We start from the raw sequence: 25,719 nt of genomic DNA, 5'->3' as shown, positions 1-25,719 counted from the left end.
CTCAATGTGCAACTATTAAGCCAATAAAGGTTAAACATGATGTAATTCAAATTAAAGCATTCCAGGATGACAGAGTAAAAATGAAGCTAAATACAGTAATTATGTTTTCTTCTCCACTAATTTAAATTGACATTTAATGTGACTAATCATAAACGTAAAATGTCAATAATAGCAACATTAAAATTAAAAGAAAGAAGCAACAAGCAATTTATTTCATTCAAAGGTAAAAACTGAATTTATTACACCACTTTGCCATCACTTACAAAATCAAAATAACACTATTCTGTGGCAAAGGAATTGACTCAAAATTGAACAAATTACATCTACTCCATAGTTCATAGACTACAACTTTCATCCCTCTAAATGAGGATACCTTAAAAGAGTTTGCTAGAATTACCTCCACAGATTTCCAAGGAAATTTAATACAGGAGATAATAAAATATTTTAAAACCAGCAGAGATACTGACCAAACAGAAGGAAGACAAGCCATAGAGATAGAATAGAGATGCGTGCCATTATTTCTTTCATTGATGAATAATGGGGCAGTTCTACAATAGGGGCAACATGGCTTGGAGTTAATACTGAAAGAGTTGGATATTTGAGCAATCATTTGGCTACACAAGTGTAAGCCACCCAAATGTAAGTTCTGTCTCTAACACAACCCTGCTTTGGGGATGTGCCTACTCTGTAACCCAAGTCTATTAAATGATTCTATCACAGGGGTTGGCCACAGATGTCAAAGGACCTGAGCACTGGCAGCAGAAACATCCAAAGTTGTGTATCTCTTAGGCTCATGGGTTCCATGGACAAGATATGTTTGTTTGTTTCTTTGTTTGTTTTAATTGTCCTTTCTCAATTTCCTTTAGGACAGTGGCTTGTACTGCCTTTTTTTTTTTAAGTTGTTATATTTCTACATCATTTTCCATATGAATGCTCCAAAACTCAAAAACTTCAATGAAGTATTGAGTTGCTTTTATCTGCTATTATAGCAATCTGACTGCCTCAGTGTTTTGAGTCCATCCACACCACTGTTACCCAGAATTCTAATGTCTTACCTGGACTTTGTATACTTTACAACTTCTTTTCCACTTCTATTCCCTTCCAAGGGTTTAGTGATAAACAGTATTTTATGAAGTGTAATCATATTATATATCAATAGCATTTTGCTAAAGGATAATACATTGTATATTTTTGTTATACCTGCTTATCATTTGCCTTTCCACTTAGAATGTAAGCTCATTGAGCCACACACTTCTCTTTGATCCCCAATCACTTAGAATAATATTTGACAAATAGACATCTAATAGATATTCATAATGAATGATTGAAAAAAAAGAACTCCAAAAAATTCAACCTACAAAATGGCTTCCATGACAGCAATTTACTCAAACTGTATTCTCAAAGATAAATAATAATCTACACACACACACACACACACACACACACACACACACATATATATATATATGTATGCATATATGTATATAATCTATAGGTGTGTGTCTGTATTTATATAAAACAGATAATCAACCATCAAAAAACCAGAAAAAAACTTCACTTGCTCCTCAGTCCACTTCATGTCTCCAACCACATCTTCATCTCCTTCCCTTATTATCCCTTATTCCTATTAACATCCGTTTGCTTCTGTAACACAAATTCATCCTCTCTCTCTCTCTCTCTCTCTCTCTCTCTCTCTCTCTCTTCCTCTGCCTCTTTCCTCTCCTCCTTTCCTCTTTTCATCCTCTGGTAACTTTTTGACTCTGGGAACTTTGTAATAGTTTCTTTTCCTTTGTTGACATCAAGTTGCAAATGTTCTGCTAAACTCTATCATTGTGCTTCATTTACTTGCCTTGACTATTATGGTCATTACTCTAAGCTCCCAGATTGAACTATGTCTTGAACTGATTGATGATCATTTCAATGACTTACTAGACTTATCAACCCAAACACACTGCATTTAATTTATTGTTATTGAGAAATACAAGGCAAAATGCAACTTCAGAAATCTGAGCCAATGTCAATTTCAAAGAGATCAAAAAAAAAAGAATACATAAATGAACGTTATTATAGAAAACAAAATATATAAAATAAAATATATAGGCTACACACTAAAAAATACATGATTTAAAAGAGAATTATAAAATAGTAACTAACAATGAATTAAGAAATGCAGTGACATAAAAGAGATGAAAAATAGATGAGAAGAAACTGTAGAAAATAGGCATATGACTAACAGAATTTTCAGAAGGAAAGAAAAACGAGTAAATAAAGGAAAGCAAATGTTGAAGAAACAAAAACCTAATTTTCCAGAATTGAAAATTCTAGACTTAAATTGATTTATATTATTGGATTGATGCATAATACCAGATTTAAAAAAAAAAAGCATTGATGTTCAAATTAGGATTTTAAAAATCCACTTTAGCCTGAAAGTTGGATATATTTATAACAATAGACTTTTTCTTTAATAAGAAAAATAAAAGAACATTTCAAATTCAATGCCACTAGTGGCCAAATTCTTCATAGTATTATGAAGTATTGTATCTAATTAACAATTAGATTCAGTTAGTCTCTCAGAGAAGCAAATATATACATGGTTAAGCTGTCTACTTCTAGTGCCAACAGAAGAGATTCACATCCCTGCTTCACCATTTGCCAACTGGGTAACCATGAGAATATAATTTAAACTCTTACAGCTTCAGCTGTATCAATTATGAAATGGGGTTATTTATAATATCTGCATTAATAGAGTTATTAGGCAGATAAAATTATATATGTGGCACAATGTCATGAGAAAAAAAGATCCATAAAAAGTATTAACAACTCTTATTTTAAAATTATTTTCAATTTTATCTATGAAAAATAAAGTACATCTTTCATTAACTTTTAGTAACTCACGAATCATATGTGAAGTAGAATATTTATAACTTTAAAAAATTATAATTAGAATAACTATATGATGTGTCATCCAATAATAAGTATATAACTTATTCAGATCAGGACATTCTGAGACTAAAGGGGGAGGTTATAAATGATTATACCAGAATTACCATGGTATAATTCTACACTTTCCAAAGAAAAGAACTTGTATGATCACTTTATCCACAATTAAATTGGTTTTCAGTCATAAATTTTACACAGCTAAACTGAATCTTGTAATCACATGGAAATTGGTACCTCTCATAGATGAGCATACCCCATTGATGCCTTATCTAAATCTGCCACTAAATTGAATTCATTGAAGAGATAACAATTTAAATTCTGTTCACATTCTAAAATTACAATGCTATGTCTGCCTAATTCCAGTCCTGCTAAAATTATAGAATTATTTAACTCAATAAAGACACTTTTCACAAATTTACATTGTATTCTTAATACTTTAAGAACCATAGTGTGGTTTATATACACAATGGAGTACTACGTGGCAATGAGAAAGAATGAAATATGGCCCTTTGTAGCAACATGGATGGAACTGGAGAGTGTGATGCTAAGTGAAATAAGCCATACAGAGAAAGACAGATACCATATGGTTTCACTCTTATGTGGATCCTGAGAAACTTAACAGAAACCCATGGGGGAGGGGAAGGAAAAAAAAAAAAAAAAAGAGGTTAGAGTGGAAGAGAGCCAAAGCATGAGAGACTCTTAAAAACTGAGAACAAACTGAGGGTTGATGGGGGGTGGGAGGGAGAGGAGGGTGGGGGATGGGTATTGAGGAGGGCACCTTTTGGGATGAGCACTGGGTGTTGTATGGGAACCAATCTGACAATAAACTTCATATATTGAAAAAAAAAGAACCATTCTATTATCTTAGACTCATTCCTTGTTTAGTGCTAATCTACAAGCAATATCAGATGCAACGGAGAGTGAATTGAAAAATTTCTTGAAAAAAAAGTTACCATACAATTGGAATGAAACAACACAAAATATTTTTCACTAATCACTGAGAATGTGCTTTTTTTACTCTAACTCTTCAAATTTGAAATGCTAAATAAAATTGGTATTTCAAGCTGATATATTTTTAAAGTAATTTTGGACAGTAAATTAACTTTTGTATGAATTCCACTTCCCCAGAATAGAGATACATCATTTATTTAAAAAAAAAAAACTCAATGAAATAAAATTGAATAATGTATTTTGTTCATTAAACAATGAAATAAAGGTTTGTAAATTTTGACAGGAAAAAAATCAATGAGAAACTTTAATTACCTATGCAAAAATATAACTTTGGTCCTAGGTAATTTTTGACTTTTACAATGATCAAGTTAATTAGACTGCTTTTTCTTTTCTTTGTAATTAACAAAGTACAGTCATAGTGAATGCATTTTATAAAAATTATCTGTGCTTAAATAATTCATGAGTGTTTAAATAATCAAAAAAATTGAGGGGCGCCTGGGAGGCTCAGTTGTTAAGCATCTGACTCTTGGTTTCAGCTCTGTTCATAATCTCACAGTTCATGAGTTTGAGACCTGCATCAGGCTCTGTGCTGACAACATGGAGCCTGCTTGGGATTTCTATCTCCCTCTCTCTCTGCCCCTCCCTGGCTTGCTGGCTCTCTCCCTCTCTCTCTCAAAAAAAAAAAGTATATATATATATATATATATATATATATATATATATATATACACACACACATATATAATAATTTTAAAAAATTGAAACAGGAAATTTATTCAATAAATATATATTTATAAGATTCTAACACTAAAAGGAGCTACAATATGATTCATGCCTCTCTTCTACAGGGAAGCAAACAAGACTATAAGAAACATGATAAACAGAATCATCTGTCCATGGAGGAGTGTCTCAGAATGAACTCATACCACAGTAAAAATTTTTAAATATGTGTATTGAAAAGACAACTCTGCTCTCGCTGGCTGTTGGAAAATAGTAATACTAAAATATAGTAAATGGTTATTAATCTCTAAGCATGTCAACCATAAAAATTTATATATGTGAACTGAGAATAAGAGGTATGAAAGAAGAGGAGTAGGTAAAATGGGTCTCTTTAGAGCAAAGGCTATCATTCTGAAAGTCCCTGGTTTTGAGAATAAAGTCTTCATGCCCAGTTAGTGACTAAGGAGTAGAACGTAAAAGGAGCCCCCAGTGGATTCCTCAAACAATGTTGGGCTGCATATGATAACTTGAGTTGAAAATTAACCTCTATTTTGCAAAACTTATATTATGCCCTTTGTGATGATCAGCAGAAGTTAATGGTTTGGGTTGCACTTTGTAATAGATAGCTCTTTCTTGTCATCAGTATTAGAGTCAAGAGTTAGAGATGGGTGGGTCAACCATAGATAGGGTTCCATTTGAAATAAAGAGAATTTTAAAACTAAGGAGGTGGATGGAAGAAACAAAAATCTCTGAGGGAAAATCTTGATGTGGTATGGCAGAGACCTGGCACATGCTCATAAAATTCATTCTCGTCTTTCTGGACACAGGTAGATTTGTATTTCTCACCTTCTTTTGCAACTAAATGTGTCCAAAGCTAAGTTTGAGCCAATAGAGTATGAGTGGAAGTGGGAAATCACTTTGGGGTCAGACCATAAAAAACTTAGATATACAATACCGCATCCTCTACATTTCCAGCATCTTTATACAGATGAACAGAGTGACATTGAGTCCATATGCTAAAAATGGTAGAACTATAAGATGGAATTGACTTGAGTCCCTGTCTCATGACTTGGACGAGGAAAGCCACATGCCAAACAAGAACTCTCATTAGGGGCTTTACAAGAATGACAAATTAATATTTATGATGTTGAACACATTATTTTTGCTCAGGTTTATTTACTACTACAACAGTGGCCACCTGCCTAATATAAAACTTGTTTGTGAAAGTGGAGTGCTTCAATTGATTTTACTTACTCCCCTTCATCTTTGAAAATAGGTTATTGGATTTGACCATTATGCAGTCATAAAAAAGAGTTCAGGAACTGAGTATTGGTATTGTGTGCAGGGAGGATTTTTTTTTCCAAAAAGTTCTGTAGTCTGGAAATATAACTAAGAATTTAACCACACAGGAAGGCAAGGATGATGGAAAACCTTGTTTTGTCTTTGTTTTTAGAATAAGGATGGCTTGAAAGCATTTATAAACCATTGAAATAAAAAAACACAGAGGAAAAAAGTTATGTTATATGAGAAGGAAGGATAGAATTAATGAAACAATGAGTAGTATAATGCAAAACGGGTAAATTTGACATGGTGGGAGAAATGTTAGATGTGTAAAAGATGAAAGGAAATAAAGAAGAGCAGACATGCACACACATATAGACATACAAATATATATGCATATATACACATACAATGTAGGATGAAAGCTACAATGAAGGCTGCGAGTTAGATTCTTGTAGATATATGATGCTTGAGGAAAATACACTAAAGAGCTAAAAAAGAGCAGAATAGGAAAAGCTCAACATATACAATGGGCTATACAAAACTGCAAAACAACTTTGCAATGGACATTTTTGAGTAAAAAAATGTAACTAATAAGCTATCATGGTTTTGTTTTTAAAATAAATTTATACTCTAGTGTATATTATTAGTCTTCTGCCAAATACAACATGCATTGTATCATCAGACAAGCAAAATAGCAGTCAAAAAAGGCAGATTATATTAGCCTAGATTTTATGTCAAATGTACTTCAATGTATTCTAATTCTTTGAAAATTCATAATGTATATATGGATTACACTATAGCTCTCAGTTAACCAAAATAATTCCAATTTACTATTCTGTGTGAACAAGAGTTTACTATGCATTAAAATGCATAACTAATCTGATTCAATGGCCTATGAAAATGTCAATTATTTTCAGAACAAGCTTGAGGAATGTAGAATTGCCTCAAGGACTTTATAATTGTAGACATATTCTGGAAAATGTACTTGTAAATTCCTAGTTTAAAATTGCTCATGTTTTAAGATTCAGACTGATTCACCTAGAGAGTAAGAATGAGTAGTTTTTAAGAATCATATCAAATACTTTAATATTTGTAATATACCCTAAAGGCAAATATTATCATCATAATGCTCATAAACTCACAACATATTTTTTTATTTCCTATAATTTCCTTTCCTATAGAATTATTTTGGAAATAGAATTTTTCTTATACATAACCTCTGTAATCATGGCATTAGTCATTGTATATGCCCTTAGTCAAATATTTTAAAATTATCCAATAAATCTTTTCTCAAATGTGTTACTGACTTTCTAAATCTCTCAAAATAATCTAGAAAATAAATTACTTCATAATTTAAAATACATATATAGAATAGCATATAGAATTTGTCAAACAGATTACTTTTTATCACATATATTCTTATTTTAGAACTATGAAATTGTGATTCCTTTCCAGTTAGTTTAGTCTAACTTCCAGGAAAATTGCAAATTTTCCCTTGGTTAACTCTGAGCCATAAGACCTATTACTCTAAAAATGAAGTTGAAAAGATATTGAATTTAAATGCCAATTCTTTTAATATGGGTAAGGTTTTTGGGTATTGGGATATTCCTCTGGTTGTGACTACATATTGAAGAATGTTTTGAAAGGGAACATTTGAGCAACAGTATTTCAGCAATGGAATGTGTTCCCCTAGAGAAATATGTCAGGAACATGCTTCTTCCAAACTGTTCTCTTTGATTATATGGAAGAGAGTTTTCCCCACCAAAATATTGGCTTTCTATAATCTAAACAATTAGAAAGGTCTACCTTTCTCCTCAAAAGAATAGTACAAATGCTTGAAAAGAACAATTGTGGGGGCACCTGGTTGGCTCAGTTGGTTAAGTGTTCAAATCTTGATTTCAGCTCAGCTCATTATCTCACGGTTCATGAGATTGAGCCTTACGTCCAGCTCTGCGCAGACAGCACAAAGCTTGCTTGGGATTCTCTCTCTCCCTCTCTCTCTGCCCTTTCCCCACTCACACTCTCTCTCTCAAAATAAATAAACATTGGGAAAAAAAATGTGTGAATTTGAATTAGGTAACTCAAGAACACGCCTCAGCAGTTGTCCTGCCCAAACTTCCCAAAGTCCCATAGCACTCTATTAATTGCATAAAAACAGTTGTCTTCTCTTTATACTAAACAATGAAGAGTCTACTTGGGTATAGCCTAAACATTCGAACAGAAATACCTTTTAAGCTAATATGGCAGAGATTAGGACACTAGGGATTTTTAATGGTAAAACACAGAACTCTGATTCAATATGGCTACAACATTCTCCTATCTGGCATAGACCAGGCGGATGGAATACTTCCTTACATAATCTTATATCACCGTGTGCACATTTTATATTCATTTAAAAAATCATATAAATCTAACCTGAAAAGCTCTATGTATTATCATAAATACATAAAATATAATATTATTAACAGTTATTAGGTTCTAAAATCAGCAGACATAAATCCTGTTTCTGGTTTTTGATAATTATGTAACTTATCTTTAGTTTCCTTACTAGTAAGTAGCAATACTTATATAAAATAATATATAAATTAACATTTAACTTGTATAATATGTAGTTGCAGATATTATAACAGTGTTTACATATTAGCCAGTTTATATTCTAATTTCTTCATTTCATGAAAATTAAATAGTAAATATTTATAACAATATGCAAATGTCTTTATTGCATAACCTAACCTTTAAGAAGTTAAGGACTTCCTCCTGTACTGTAACTTAATTTGCTCTAACTATAATTTGGTGTCTTAAAGGAGCTAAGCAGATGGCTAGAAAATGTTATGTGTCTGTTTATATGAAAACATCTTCCTTTTCAACAGTCCCCTACTTATTTTTACTTCATGGTTATCAGGCAAAATTTTTTAAATGCATCGTAAAACCTCTAACACATTTCATGCATTTTCTAAAACATGGTTTTTTTTTTAATTTGTTCAATTGAATATCTAGTATACTTAAATCAAGGTCTACTTTTAAAAGAGAAGAGAAACATAAAGCATTTATTTGGATAATTTAGTCCCAGAAAAATTTGACTGCAATATTTGATAATATAACCTATCTTTTTTCCATCATCTCTGTCCTCCATCATTCTCTTAGCAATATCCACATGTAACACACCCTTATGAAGACAACAATATCCAGTCTCAAGACAATTCTGTTTAAGCAGAATGCAAAAAGGAGCCTCATACACACCAACCTTGTGCTTTTTAATTTAAGTTCACTCCCTAAATCTAAAGGCTAGTAGGTTAGCTTTGACTCCAAAGCTTATGAGCAGCTATCACAATCAACCTCACACTGCCCTGTGGGTCTGACTCCAGCCATACCCAGTCTGTGCCTCATTCAGCGAGCTCTAGGCCCTAGTTTAGCTCCCAGTTACAGAACTCCACGCTCCCTTTATCACATCACTCATTCCTGTGAATTATAATTTTATACTGCTTTCCCACCCTTTTGACAATCCGGTATTTCTCCCCAGTAGATCAATCACTCTCCAGATATAAGGCTAATGTACCTCAATTACTTCCCACTAGGCTTTCTCCCTCAATGCCTCAGTTTTGTCTTGATAACCTCACTTTTGCCCCTGGATCTGTTTTTAACAAATGGATCCATCAGAAATTACTTTCTCTCCACATTTTGCTCCCAGGGATGATAAGCTAGCCTTGCCTCAGCTGTGTCCTGCCTTATTTCAGATTGCCCATCCCAACTCCAGGGATGGCTCTTTCCCTCTGTGCCTTAGACTTCCTGCTCCATCTCCTCTCTTCTGCCCTAACACTGCTGGCTTTTCTCTTCATTATCTAGTGTTGCTGATGACCCATCATAGCCGTGCCACCTTCTTTAGCTTTAGCTTTTAGAGAAATTCTGATTTGCAATTTATATCTGCATTTATTTTGATTTGTGCAGGTATTGCAAGTCAGTCTTCCCTTAACAGTTTAATTCTTCCCTGAAGAAGGTGTATTTGCATAAAACACCTACTCTAAAAAATTAAGTAATCCAATCTCATACACTTATGTAAAGGTAATACTCCCTTTAACACAACTAGATTCATGGATATGGAACTAGGCAGTAACACAGACCCCCGTGATGAGAAGGATTCCATGCTTGGTTTAATGCTATGCTGTCACCATGTTGAAATTCTTAATAATTTCATCTTTAAACTTGGGTTTTGGAGTGAATTCCAATAGATAAATAGGCAATACACATCAGCAGAGAAGTTACCTGCAATATGCACATCCACTGTTCCTTGTCACCCTATTTCCATATAATATTTGAGGTCCCAGAGCACAGAATTCGACTGGAAACATGACATGTGGGACTTCAGTGAGACTCAGAGTGACTAAAAGATAAGCTTGTTTTGTCTATAACCCAGAGAGGCCACACTTTCCATCAGAACCAGAATTTGCTCCAAATACAGGAAAGCAATTGTATGTTAATGATAAAAGAATCCTTTCTTATGTGTGTTAGTTATTTCTCTATATTAGTCAGCCACTTATGCTGACAATAATCACATGGTAATGAAGAGAAAGATAGGGCAACCCATAGTTCCTTTTCTTTTCAGTCCTTCCTTACTTACCAGTAAGCTGAAGGTAGAGATTTTAAGTAAAATCTGCATATATTAGGAAGTGAAATGAAAACAGTTAGTTTTGTGCAGCATTTTCACTATTCTTGTAAAATGAAATATATAGGCATGTACAAGGTATCTTATACAAACTGTGCAATTTTAGGAATTCTGCATATGAGTTCAATGTTCTAATATTTGCGTTTAAAACTAGACGTACACACTAGGGGTGACTGGGTGGCTCAGTCAGTTAAGTATCTGACTTCAGCTCAGGTAATGATCTAATGGCTCATGAGTTTGAGCCCCGCATCTCTCTCTGTGCTGACAGCTCAGAGCCTGGAGCCTGCTTCAGATTCTATATCTCCCTCTCTTTCTGCCCCTCCCCTACTTGCGCTCTGCCTCTCTCTCTCTCTCTCTCTCTCTCTCTCTCTCTGAAAAATAAACAAAAAAAAAAAATTAAAACTAAACTTGCACACTACAAAGATCAATGGTAAGATCCATGGTAATAATTCATGTATATATGTAACATTTTATATATATTATATATACATAATATATATCACATATATCATATATATTATATTACAAATATATGTAGGGTTTTTTTTATTTAGAAATTAAATAAAAGTACCAAGATAGGTTGAGAGAAAGACTATGGAAGGAATTATAAAGTTTCAAATTGTACCTTTAATGGAACTTTTTCCCTTTTTTTAACAAATGGCCCTGTGTTTTCATTTTGCACTGGATCTCTCAAATAATGCTATCAGCTCTGATCCTTAAAAAATGTATTTGAATGTGCTACGCAGTCTGTTGCCGATTAATCTTCTTGCATTTTTAGTGGTCACGATATATTGATTACAAGAGTAAGTTTATGTTATTTCTTCTCTGGGGATGTCCACAGTTGACAAAAATATACTTGTTGGTTTCTATCCTCTTTTTATTTTTATCCCCCTTCCTGCTCCCCGAGTAGAGTACTGTATAAAGCTGAGCAGTGTTTCTGCTTGATCAATGAGATGTCTCCCTTTTCCAACAACATTTTCTATAGCAGGCTTTGTCCCCCTGGGACTTAAACACATTGATGCTTCCATTCTGCTATTTTTCTTCATTTAGTATCTCATCCTTAGAGAGCACAAGAGGATAAATAGATTGTTTATCCAGGTGTGGTATGACTGTTGTTACACATACAACATGCTGACTCTCTCTGTACCCTTCCTATAGTCAGTGGGATAAAGTAAAAAATATCCTAATATATATTTCTCTGCTGTTTCTGCCCAAGTGTTTACTGCTATCTTTTCCTCTAGCTACATAAATAATCTCACAGATACCTATAGGTTTAGACTAAAAATTAGGTTCTAGAATGGACTTATCTAGTGGCCTTGACTTTACCTTCCTAATCTTGGGAAGATCCACACACTATAAGACTTATCTTAGCATACGACTTTTAAAATAAAATTAATTTTCCCCACCATTCACCATTTTAATTTCAGAATTTCACATGATAGTTGCTAGATCTTTTAATTGGTTTTTAAACATGCATTATCTGTATCTGCAGGTTATCTGTTACTGCATTTATTTTAGAATGGCATTTGAAACTGTTTAAAACTTAGCTTAACATACCTTATGGATACATAAAAAGAAAGAAAGAATATTAAATAGAAAATAAAATTTTCTGAACACATTAGAAAACATTTTTTGGCTTATTACCCAAAAAATAAAATTAGCTCATGAAATTTGTGTATTTCTGAATTATATCAAATTTTCAGAGTGACCTCTAGAGTATCCAGTAGATAATGCAGTTAACCCTAAAGAGACATTGAAATAAATGTATATAATGGTTTAAAATTTTAAAATTATATATATATATATATATTTATATATATATATAAAATCTCTTTTGAATGAAATAAAAGAGTGTAATTGTTGTTTCCTTGGGATGTATGCATTTTTTTTTTGCCAATAATTTTAACAGACAAATTTTCTATCACAGAATAAAAGACAGAGTAGTATGGCAGGATGTAAGAACAGATTATAGATGGCCAGGCTGACTAGGCTACAATCCAAGCTCCACCACTTACAGTGCAGTAAGAATTAAGCAAATTATTGAATTATTGAATTCTATGTGCCTCAGCTTCCTCACCAGAAAACAGGATACTAGAACTGATCTCATACATACCTTACAAGAATTATCTGGGCTAATATTTGTGAAGTGCTTAGAATAATTACAGGCATATAATAATTGCTAGATACGTTTTGGTATGTAAAATTTAAGATTAATAGACAATGATATTTTCAAAAAAAAATTTTTAATGTTCATTTTTGAGAGAGAGAGAGAGTGGGGAGGGCCATACAGAGAGGGAGACACAGAATCCAAAACAGTCTCTGAGCTGTCCACACGGACCCTGATGCAGGGCTCAAACTCGGAAACCACGAGATCATGACCAGAACCAAAGTCTGACGTTTAAGCGACTGAGCCACGCAGGAGCCTCTACTTTATGATATTAATACTACTTTTTTATGCCTAAGTATATCATAAACAAGTGAATAGAAATAACTCCAAAACCTGGTGAGCCTACAAGACAATGGCATTCAAATACTATTTCTGGTGATGTTAAGATTTTATATTTGTAAACTCATGATTCTGTAGAATTCTGTAAATTTAATATTTCTAAGACCACAAAAGATTAAATTCAAGTTTAACTCAATTAGGTAATATAAAGAAAGTAATATAGGTAGGTAGGTAATATAAATATAGGTAGGTAATATAAGAAGTAGAATGCCAAAGAAACCTATTGAAAAGGTAGCTGAACCATGAGTCATAAGGCTGACACATGTTGCACATAATAATATCAAAATATAGGCCAATCCAATCTTGACTTACTGCTAAACGTTTGCCTAACTATGCTAATTTGTAAATAATTTGAGATATAATCAAAGACTAACCCAATTGATCAGTGGACTATTTTGAAGCTGATTACCAAATCCATATAAAATCATATATGATCGCTTTTGTTTGGTTTTGTTTTTATGCACAAGCAAACTATCCAACTAAACCTATAGTCTAAATAAATGGGTCCATTTTAATGTTTAGTGTATTACTAAACACTAATACTGGACTAGTTTAGTGTATTACTAAGCAGTACTACAAAATTAAATTGAATACATATAGTTTTAGAACTGTTTAGTAGAGAAATCAGATGCAAAATTGAAAAACTTTCCTCCTCTCATAAAATCTTAACATACAGACTCTCACTGGACATTTTGTTTTTTTTTTTTTAATTTTTTTTAAGTTTATTTATTTTGGACAGAGACAGAGTGCGAGCATGAGCTGGGGAGGGGCAGAAAGAGAGGGAGACACAGAATCCGAAACAGGCTCCAGGCTCCAAGCTGTCAGCACAGAGCCTGATGCTAGGCTCAAACTCACGAACTTTGAGATCTTGACCTGGACCGAAGACGGTCGCTTAACCAACTGAGCCACCCAGGCACCCCGTGGACATTTTGAACTCTAGTCACTCTGAACAATTTTTCAAACCTGACTATAATTTTATGCTTCCATTTTTTTGCTTAAATTGTTTCAGATTGTCTTCTGTTCAAAATCCAAATTAAAGCTTAATTCAAATGTTGCCTCTTGTCTTAAGTCCTAAAAATCCTATTCTCAAAATGAACTGTTCTCTAAGTTGTATTGCCTTTGCAACTTTTGAATTTTTTACTATGAGTTTTTTGTCCTATGTCAGAAGGCCTCTCCTATAATAGAGGTAAAAATTTATTCTTCCATCTTTGAAATTATAGAGAAAAATATAAGGATCCTAAATACATCCTAATTTTTTCCTTAAATACTTTACAGGTTTTTCTTTAATGTATGTTTGAATACTTGTTGAACTTAAGAACTTATTTTAATGTTTCTATAAATGAGTTAAGAATTGTTCCAATTTTGGGGCGCCTGGGTGGCGCAGTCGGTTAAGCGTCCGACTTCAGCCAGGTCACGATCTCGCGGTCCGTGAGTTCGAGCCCCGCGTCAGGCTCCGGGCTGATGGCTCGGAGCCTGGAGCCTGTTTCCGATTCTGTGTCTCCCTCTCACTCTGCCCCTCCCCCGTTCATGCTCTGTCTCTCTCTGTCCCAAAAATAAATAAACGTTGAAAAAAAAAAAAATTTAAAAAATAAAAAAAGAATTGTTCCAATTTTAATAATTAGTCTATCATTATCCTCAGTTTAAAAGCCACTATCACTACATACTAAATATTCATCTACTCATGTGTTTATTTCTTGATTTTCCATAATGCTGCATTGCTTGATTTGTCCTTCAGATCTGATATTATATTGTTTACATTACAATACTTTAAAAATTTTTGATAGCTGGAAGGAAACGTTCAAGTACTTCCCCCTCTTCCCAGCCCTGCATTTTCTTCTCTCTAAAATTTGTCTGGCCTATACTTGCACAGTCACACTTCTATCTACAGATATAAGAAGTATTCAAGACTCCCTTCAATTTCCAAAAAAGAAACTGTTGCAATTTTGACTGGGATAGTAATAACCTTATAGACTAACATGGAATACAAATGATATCTCTAAAAGTTTTGTATCTATTAAATTGATTTAGTTTCTATTCATTTAGAACTACTTTTATTCCTTTCAATAAGGCTTTTAATTTTCCTCATAAAAGCCTTATGCATTTATTATTGGGTATATTATTAAACATTCCAGAATTTTTTCTCAATTGTTTTGGGATGTCCATTCAATTACATTTTCTAGTTGGTTACTCTTGTTGTATAGAAACACTAACAATTTTCTTATTTTGATCTTGTTTTTCGCCACCTTCCTAGACTGTCTTAAATCACATTGTTAGCTGAGAGCATTGAGTTTTCTATGGAAATAAGAACATTATCTGAAAATGATAATTTTAACTCTCTCTTTCCAATATTTATACTTCACATGTCTTTTCCTTTCCTTAATGTGTCTGTGAGGAACTCTGCTATCATCTTGAATGTCGGTAAAAACAGCATATTTTTCTTATTCCTGACTTTAATTAGAATTATTCTACTATTTGACAAATACATTTGATGTAAACTTCTGCTATATATGTTTTCTCAAAATTGTGCAAGTTTATTTATAACCTACCTTCCTTCCCTCCTTCTTGCCTTCCTTTCTTTCACATTCTGTGGGTATGAAATATGTCATTATGGCTTTAATTTGCATTTTTATGATGGCTAATGATGTTTCCTAATGACTAATAAACACCTTTTCATGTACTTATTAGCCATTCTGATAGCTTCCCTTTTTTGAGATATAATTGACGGGGCACCTGGGTGACAGTTGGTTAAGCGTCCAACTCTGGGTTTTTTTTTTTTTGTTTTTTTTTTTGTTTTAAAGCTTATTTATTTATTTTGAGAGAGACAGAGACAGTACCAGTCAGGGAGAGACAGAGAGAGGGAGAGAGAATCCCAAGCAGGCTCCACACTGTCAGCAAAGAGCCCAATGCAGGGCTCAAACTCACGAACCATGAGATGATGACCTGAGCTGAAACCAAGAATCAGATGCTTAACTGACTTGAACCACCCAAGTGCCACGGTCATCCAACTCTTGATTTCAGCTCAGGTCATGATCTCTCAGTTCTTGAGTTCAAGCCCTGCATCAGGCTCAGGCTGACAGTGTGGAGCCTGCTTGGGATTCTCTCTCTCCCTCTCTGCCCCTCCCTGCTCACACTCTCTCTCTTAAAATAAATAAATAAACTTTAAGAGAAAAAAAGAAAGATAATTGACATATAATATTATACTATTTTCAGGTGTACATGATTCAATATATGTATGTATTATAAAATATATAGACAAAAAATCTGGTTAACATCCATCATAACACATAGTGATTTTTAAAATATTTATTTATTTTTGAAAGATAGAGAGAGACAGAGTGTGAGTGGGTGAGGGGCAGAGAAAGAGGGAGACACAGAATCCAAAGCAGGTTCCAGGCCCCAAGCTGTCAGCACAGAGCCTGACGCAGCACTCAAAACTCACAAACTGTGAGATCATGAGCGGACGTCGGAAGCTTAACTGACTGAGCCACCCAGGCACCCCGAGTTATTATTTTTTTTTTGATGAGCCTTTAAAATCTACTCTTTTAGCAAGTTGCAAATATACAAAGCAGTATCATTGACTATAGTCACCATTTCATATGTATATTACATTCACAAAATGTACTTGTTTTCTAACTGGAAATTTGTAACTTTTGACTACTTTCACTCATTTGCCCATCCCCTGCCTGTGATAACCATCAATCTGTTCCCTGTATCTATGAGTTTTTGTTGTTCCTGTTGTTTTCGGATTCCACATTTAATTGAGATCATATGGCATGTGTCTTTCTCTGACTTATTTCACTCAACAAAATGCCCTCAAGGTCCATACATGTTATGGTATGGCAGGATTTTCTTCTTTTTTATGGCTGAATAATATTTCATTGTATGTATACACCACATCTTCTCTATCCATTCATTCATCAAGGTACACTTAGATTGTTTCCATGTCTTAGATGTGGTGCTGCAGTGAACATGTGGGTGCAGATATCTTTTGACATTAGTGTTTTTTGTTGCCTTCTGATATATACCAGAAGTGGAGTAGCTAGATCATATATGATCGATCTATTTTCAAGTTTTTGAAGGACCCTTGTTCCTTAGAACGCTACCAATGTGACTTTAATTTTGTTAACTTCTTGAGAAATCCATGGAATTTATCGCATGTTTTATTCTTTTAATCTCTTCTGCAATGGACTACACTGATAACACTTTCTAATGTGGATCAATCTTGCATTTCAGATAAATGTTTACTTCTTCAGGACACAGTTTTAAGTATACCTGATGTGAACTTGTGGATATTTTATTTAGGAATGGTGAGTCCATATACACAAATTAATTTGATCTATATTTTAATTTTCTTTTGTTATCTTTGTAGAACTTTGATTTCAGAGTTATCATAGCTTAAAAAATAAACGATTAATTTTTCAACTTTTCCATTCTTTAAAATAATTTTACATTATGAACTCTCTTTCCTTAAAAGTAATCTGGATGTGTAAATTGTTATAATCCTTATGTTTTTTTAAAGAGTATATTTTTTATAAATTTTTCATTTCTTTCATGTATTACTTTATCCCTATTTTTCTCTCTGAAAAATCTGGATTATATATTTTCTCATGAAAAAATATATTTTTCTAGTGCTTAACTTAGTTCAAAAATTTATACAAACAATAGGAAAACTTCTGATAAATTTAAAATAATCTCAGGGTACCTGGGTGGCACACACATACCACTTCTTTATCCATTCCTTTGTCAATGGACACATAGGTTGTTTCCATGTTTCAGCTATTATAAATAATTCCTCAATAAATAAGGGGGTGGAGATATCTCTGAGATAGTGATTTAATTACCTTCAGATATATACACAGAAGTAAAGTTGCTGGATCATATGGTAGCTCTTCTTTTAATTTCTTGAATAAAGTCCATACTGTTTTCCAGTGTGGCTAAACCATAGCCATATGCTAATTTACATACCTACTGTGGTGCACTAGGATTTCCTTTTCTCCACATCATCACCAACATTTGTTATCTTTTCTTTTTCATAGTAGCCATCTTGTCATGTGTGAAGTGATAGTTCATTGTGGCTCTAATTTGCATTTCTCTGATGATTAGATGTTGAGCATCATTTCATGTACCTGCTGGACATTTGGATGTCTGCCTTCTTTGAAAAATCTCTCCAGGTGCCTACTTTTTAATTGGATTATTTGTGGGGGGTTTTTTGTTTGTTTGTTTGTTTTGTTTTTTTGTTTGTTTTTTGTTTTTTTGTTTTGTTTTGTTGGTATTTTTACAACTGAGTTATGAGTTCCTTATATATTTTGGATGTTAACACCTTATCTGGTATATGGTCTGCAAACATTTTCTTCCATTTCATAGGTTGTCTTTTTTCTTTACTTAGGCAAATGCTGCACTTACTTTGCTGCTTGTGCTGGAATGTTAATAAGAAAACTCAAAGTCTGCATTGGGACTATAACTAGATGTGCCCTCCAGATAAAGCTATTTGGAGAAAAATTCATGGGTACTAAAATGTGGAACACACAGTATCAGTAATGCTATGCAATGACGGAGTCAGCAACCAAGAGAAGAAAATATTCAAAAAAGGTAAATTTCTCTTATCACAAAATACCCAAAAAGGGGTGTTCTTCTCCCATCTACGAATTCCTCTTAGAAAATATTTACTTCTTTCTATTTTAAAACCATTACTAGGGGCACCTAGGTGGCTCAGTTTATTGAGCGCCTGACTTAATTTTGGCTCAAGTCATGATCCTAGGATTTTAATCCCAAACTGAGTTTGGAGCCTGTTTAAGAATCTTGCTGTCTCTCCCTCTGCTTCTATCCCCCTGATTGCGCTCTCTCTCTCTCTCTCTCTCTCTCAAGTAAAAAAAAAATAAATAAATTAAACCACTTCTAGAAATCTAAAGTGTACAAAAATATCTTAAATGTATTAAAATGATACATAGAAGATCCTTGTAATATAGTCTCCTAAATTCATGGTTTTAGTCAGTTGATTTTCCCTATTTCCTCCGCCTTCACTTTTCACTTTAGCAAATTGTTTGTAAAATTGCCACCATAACTTACTCTTTCATCCTTATTTTTGAATAGTATCTATGTGATTCAACTTTAGTCATATGATTGCTTTGGGTACTGGACTTTAGAAAACGTAGCATAAACAGAAATATGAAAGTTCTTGTACATTGGAGATTGCCCTGTCTTGAAGTTATTTGAAACTAGCTACCATGCAGAGAGTGTAGTCACACCAGAAAAGATCACTGAGGAGACTTGTCCAAGAAATTTCATCTGCATCTGAACTTGATTTAGATGACGAATTCATAAGACTCAACTTTTAAATGAGAGTGAGTACATTTTCCACATGAAAGAGATATAAATTAGTGCATCCAGAGAGCGAACGAGACACATCATTCATTAGATGGCCATCATAATTTCACTTGTTGCTCTTTGTCCTTGGGCATTTCCTCCCACAGGCTGAGATTGGCCGCATGACATACTTTGGCCAATGGGACTATATCAAATGTGTCACAAGGAGAAACAAAGAATGTTTGCTCATTGGCCTTGCTTCTCTTGTAGCTTTGAAATGCAGTCACCATGTGAAATACAAGACATCCGTAAGACACATAAGTGAGGTCATCCAAGACGAAACAAGCCCCTTGTTAACCCAGAAACTGACTACAGTTGCTTGAGTGAGCTAGGCAAAGAAAACAGAATAACCCAGCTAAACTCAGACCAAATTCCCAAACCAAAGAGTCATGAGTTGGTAAATGATGGTTGTTTGAAGCCATTAAATTTTGGGATAATTCCTTACAAAGTAAAAGCTAATTGATGTAACCCAAACTCTATACTTCACCCTGATAATAACTGCAATTAGAGAATAGCTTTCTGCCTTTGTGAAAAACAAAACTTGTATATAGCATTTTTATTTTTTGGACTTATTCCTGCAAAAATATTTTAACAATAAATATTTTATAGATATAGATACGATTTTCTAAAATTACTTTTACTGACACTAATTATTAATGCTTTACATTTTCATTTTAATTAATGCCAATTGAAAATGCTGCATACTGAGAAAATGTATGACAATTTACAATAAAGTCAATTAATAAACATAACTTTAAAAAAAAATAAATGCAGTGCTATTTCTCCAATAGCTAATAACAACCACTGTAGGTTTCCACACATCTATTGGATTTTCCAAGAAAACAAGTTACCATAGCAACTCTAAAATAATATATATTTTAGACTATTACTAGTTACTAATATTTCTTGAACTATGAATACATGTATGAATATATCAGTTCATGATTAAACCCATTGACTCATCCAACTTATGTTTTAACATCTGTGACTTTCTTGCTTTTTAAAATAAACACAATATCCTGATCCAAATACTTTTAATCATTTCAACTGCAGAAACAAGTATCTAGAAAGCCAATTAATCTCAGTACAATTAATCTCAGTACCCCAATGTTATACAAAAACTCCACTGATTCTACTATCTCTATATCAAGTATGGAAAGAAGCTCTGAGAGATATAAAATATATATATATATATACACCAAATAGGAATCCTTAATAACTATGTGAGAACTCTAGAATCCAATTCCTACTTCTCAATCATTAATTAATGAAAAAGTGCCAGCAACATGTACAGATGTGAGCAAAGAAGAAAACCAGTACTGTAATTCCAAGTTTCCTATTATTTAATACAAGGGAATTGAAAGCACGGTGCCTTAGAAACCTCAGGTCTGGACTTATTGACAGAAAAGTACCTTCCAAACTGTTCTAGGGGGCTCTTCTTGGTTGGAGAAAGGATTTTCCTAAGGTTTAAAAGATGTACCTGGGGTGCCTGGGTGGCTCAGGTGGTTAAGCGCCCAACTCTTGGTTTTGGCTCATGGTCTCACAGTGTGTGAGCTCAAGCCCCACATCGGGCTCTGCACTGACAGTGCAGAGTCTCTTTGGAATTCTCTCTCTCTCCCTCTCTCTGACCCTCCCCCACTTACACTGTCTCTGTCTCTATCAAAATATATAAAATTTTAAAAAACAAACAAACAAACAAACAAATGAAAGATGTACTTAAACTATCGAGATGGTCTCCTAACCATTCTTCTTGTCCACAGCACCCCCAACTAGTGCATTCTTCAAATTCTCATCAGGGTTGTTTTCCAGAAATTTTTATCATATCAGGCAAATCCCAGGCTTCAAAATTGTTCCTACTTCCCCACTGTCTGTATCATTATGTATACACTGTCTTACCATAATGAGGAGCCCAACCTCTGCATTATTTTTCAGACCCAAATATGGGCAGTTACAAAGACTTTACTTGGCAGGCCTCATAGGACAAAACTGCTTTCACCTACCTCAACCACAGCCAAACAGCGCACAGCCAAAGCATTGCGGTTGTTGAAGAGAGTGTTAGTCAAAGAGTCAACCTCCACCCCACCTTCCCAGGGCTGTTCACATTCTTTGTAGTGCTGCATTCCTAGCCCAAGTGTTTTCATCCTAGATCTCTTTTTGTAAGGCCTTGGACAAACATCCTTTTCAGGCACCTCTGCAGAAGCCTCCTTATGGGGAAGAGTAGGGGGAAAACTTGAAGACACTTTCCTCTATTCTAACCCTATTCCCAGTATTTTTACAATCCAAACCCTTTCCTCCCACCCTTCCCTTGACTTTAGGAATCTTTTGTTTGGACTCCCTTGATAGTGAGATGACTCCCACCTACATCTGCACTGATCCACCTGACCCTTGACCTGTATACCATTCCATGGGGAAAAATGGAACAGAGGGAGTATACACTTTCTCTAGTTTTAGCTTCTTGCTTATATCATCATAGGAAGTGATTAAAAGCTTAACTCTTTAATTTTGGGCTTGTAGCTTTAATCCTTTAACTAGCTACTTAGATATCTGACACCTCAACTTTCTTGCTTTCAGTACATTTGAGCACTACACACATGGCACTCATCCTTTCAAAGTTTGCTCCAATGTATCTTCAGAGCACCTTTTCCGTCTACAACTCCATCATTCTTGAGATTCAGCCACAGCGTAATTGCACCAGTCTCCATTTTTATCCTTCCTTACTCAGTTGTTTTGAATAATTCCTTGGCCAGAAACCCTCCCTTTCTCCCTGCCACTCTTACAAGAGTTTTGCCAAAGGTTTATACATACCAGGTTATACTGCAATTTATATGTCTACATATTTCTTCTTTTAATAATGATTGAGCTCTTGGCAGTCAAGGGTCAAAACACATTTTTGTTTATATTCCTAGTTCCTAATCCAGGGTTTTGCACATCAAAAGTGTTAACTAAAAACCATAAATCCCCAATGAAGAATCTTAGATTTCATCATATAGCTGAATTAAAAGTTGTATTTAGTGGGGCGCCTGGATAGCTCAGCCGGTTGAGCATCCAACTCTTGATTTCAGCTCAGGTCATGATCCCAGCGTTGTGGGATTGAGCCCCGCGTTGGGTTCCATGCTGATCGGGGAACCTGCTTAAAATTCTTTCTCTCTCTCCCTCTGCCTCTCTCCCCCATTTGCACACTCTCTCTTTCTGAAATAAAAAAAATATGAAAAACAGAAATAAAAGTTGTGTTTAGTAGTGTGTTGTACACAAAGATGATTGGAATAAGGATAAACACTTGTTTTTGATTATTTAAAACATCTGTGCAAAGCATATGCAAATTTAAACCTAGTTTTGCTCAAATATTGTTACATAAAATTATAGTTCTGACATTTCTATGAGTTGACATAATTGAAAATCTACACAGTGAAAAATCTTTCCTCTGTACTCTGAAGAATTTTTATAATGCAGGTAATACTCAGTGGAAAATGAGCTGAGGGCTGAGTTCTAAACATTCATGCTATGAATATTGCTGAAATAAAACATGATATTCATAAAGCTTAGTCTTTGTTTTTTAAAAAAATAGTGCTTTTCTTATTTTGTAGGTAAAATAATTAATATTGTAACTTTTAGTCTCAACAATATAAAGTAGTTTTGACAAACTTTTGGTGTAATGTAAAGCCAAGACTTACACTAAAATAAAATGTAATCACCTCTACTTTACTCCCTGTTTTTAACTTTAAAAAACGTGGACAGGGATTTTTTTTTTTTTAATTTCTGACAGATGAACCATTGTCACACTTCTCTTACGTCAAGCCCTATGCATTTGATTCTTATTCTCAAACCTCGTAATTTTTTTGTCTCACTTTAAAATTTTGGTATATTCTATTATCTGTAGTGTTTTCTCTCCTCTCCACTCTATTTGGCTCTATCTATTCCACTTTTCCTTTCCTCTTTCGTGCTCAGTATGTAGATAATCAGTTACTTTTTGGAAAATCACACATGCTTATATAAGGTGATATTTTTATGTAAAAGCTTATGTTATTAAAATGGCTTTTTTAAGATAGCCTGATAATAAATATCCTGTCACAATCTGAAATAGTTTTAAAGCTCTATCATCTAGGAAAATATATTCTCTTTCACATTTGCCATTCCTGGTTTTTGTATATGATTCTAACATTTGTTATTTCACTTAGCTAATATTTACTGGTCACAAAGTGTAAAGCCAGGAATGTTGTTTAAAAAAAATTGCTGTTCTCAAAAGTTTCAAGTTCAGGAAGTGAAAATATATGTAGTGAATATTTGCTACACCATGATCCGTACAATTCAAAAAAAGGACCTTGGCCTCCAAATCCTCCTGAGGCCTGAAAGATGTATTGAAGGTTGTCAGCAAATATGAATCACCCAGCACCTTTCAAACCCCAGGCTAATTGGTAAACATGTTAAATAAGACCAAAACAAAACCAATGTTGAACAAGACCAAAACATTTTCTACAGGCTGAGAGGGAATATTTACCTGGAGAGATGGGAGATAAAAAAAAGAAGAAAATGAAGGCGTAGGGGAGGACAAATTCAGAGTTGTGAAGTCATGACCAAGTATGGAATATACAGAAAACAGAAAAATCTGTTTTGTTTCTGTCTGTTTTGTCTTTGCTTTTTTCTTTAGGGTGGTGGGGAACTTGGAGTATAATGCAAAGGTAAAAAACTGGAGAATTATTCAGTAGACTGTTCTTTAAGTGTGTTTCTATACGGTGAAGGAAATAGAGTTTGTTTTGTTTTGTTTATTTGTTTTTTCTGATATGCAGCCAGTGAATTGGACTACTTGTGCAAATTTGATAAGCAGAGTTAAAGAGAGAGGAGATCACAAATGGGACAGTGATAGTCCAGGATGGTACAGTTCAGGAGTTATAGGCATATATCTCACAGTTCCTAAGTGCTCCCCTGGACTGATAGACTTCAGCAACAATACAATAGCCAAACAACTACAAAAAAAAAAAAAAAAAAAAAGTTAAACAACAATTTAGCAATTAGTCTGTTTTTTTTTTTTTTTTTTTTTTTTAACCTGAATGGGTAACATTGACTTGTTTCAAATTGATTCGAAATATATTGCCTTATGGGCACCTAGGTGGCTCAGTCAGTTAAGCATCCCACTCTTGATTTTGGCTGAGGTCATGATCTCATGGTTCATGGGGTCAAGCCCGACATAGGGCTCCACCCTGACATTGTGGAGCCTGCTTGGGATTCTCTCTCTCCCTCTCTCTAACCCTCCCCTGCTTGCCTCAGAGAGAGTCAGCTCATTCAGTATTGCATCTAAAGTTCCTTCTTGATTCACTCAGCAAATATATTTGATTCCTTACTATATGACGGTGTTTGTTTTTTCATGCTAAAGCTCCAGCTATGGCTAAAACAGACATCATACATAAGGAAGTAAGATAAATAAACAAAATATATTGTGTATCAGATACTGATGTTTTCTAAAAAAAAAAAAATAAAATAAATAAATAAATAAATAAATAAATAAATAAATCAGGAAGGGAGAGAAATTGCAGTGATGGGAGTATAATATTTTAGACAGAGATGGAGAAGGAAGGCGTTGCTGAGGCAATAACTTTAAAACCTGAAGGCAAAGAGGGAGTGAAATATGTGGATATTGGAGAGAAATGCACTCCAGGCAGATGAAAGAGCCAGGAGCGAATGCCCTGACTCCTGAGCTGGCCTGGCAAGCACAAAGCAATAGTAATGAGGACAGCAGGAGAGGAACAGGGTGGAGGAGAAGGGGCAGATTTTCCTCTAATTTACACTAGTCCTCCCTTATCTGCAGTTTCAATTTCACTTTCTACATTGTCAGTTACCCACAGAAAACCGTGGTCCAGAAGCAGATGATCCTCCCGCAGACTTGGTAGCAGAAGATCAAGAGCGACCTAATGCTAGGTCACAATGTCTATGATATTCACCTCACTTCATCTCACCATGTGAGCATTTTATCATCACAAGAAGGTGACTACAGTACAATATGATATGTTGAGAGAGAGAGACCACATTCACGCATTTTATTACACCACATTGTTATAATTTCTCTATATCACTATTAGTTATTATTGTTAATCTTTTACTGTGCCTAATTTGAAAATTAAATTTCATCATAGGTATGTATATAGAGGAGAGAACACAGCATACATAGGGTTTTGGCACTATCCGTGTTTTCAGGCATCCACAGGAGTGTTGGGCTCTATTCCTGTGGATGAGGGATCTACTACATACACAAACTCATTGTGGAGTTGTGAGCTAAAATGATGTCATCTGCCCTGACAAGATT

At 34.2% G+C, this 25,719-nt stretch overlaps 1 pseudogene; it reads right to left on the bottom strand.

Annotated features, from left to right (window-relative positions):
* Window positions 1–25,719, bottom strand: part of LOC115522915 — a 145,901-nt pseudogene that overhangs the window by 85,006 nt on the left and 35,176 nt on the right.

Source organism: Lynx canadensis, chromosome C2, assembly GCF_007474595.2.
Source record: "Lynx canadensis isolate LIC74 chromosome C2, mLynCan4.pri.v2, whole genome shotgun sequence".
Classification (NCBI taxonomy): domain Eukaryota; kingdom Metazoa; phylum Chordata; class Mammalia; order Carnivora; family Felidae; genus Lynx; species Lynx canadensis.
This window is presented reverse-complemented; position numbering and strand designations above follow the sequence as displayed.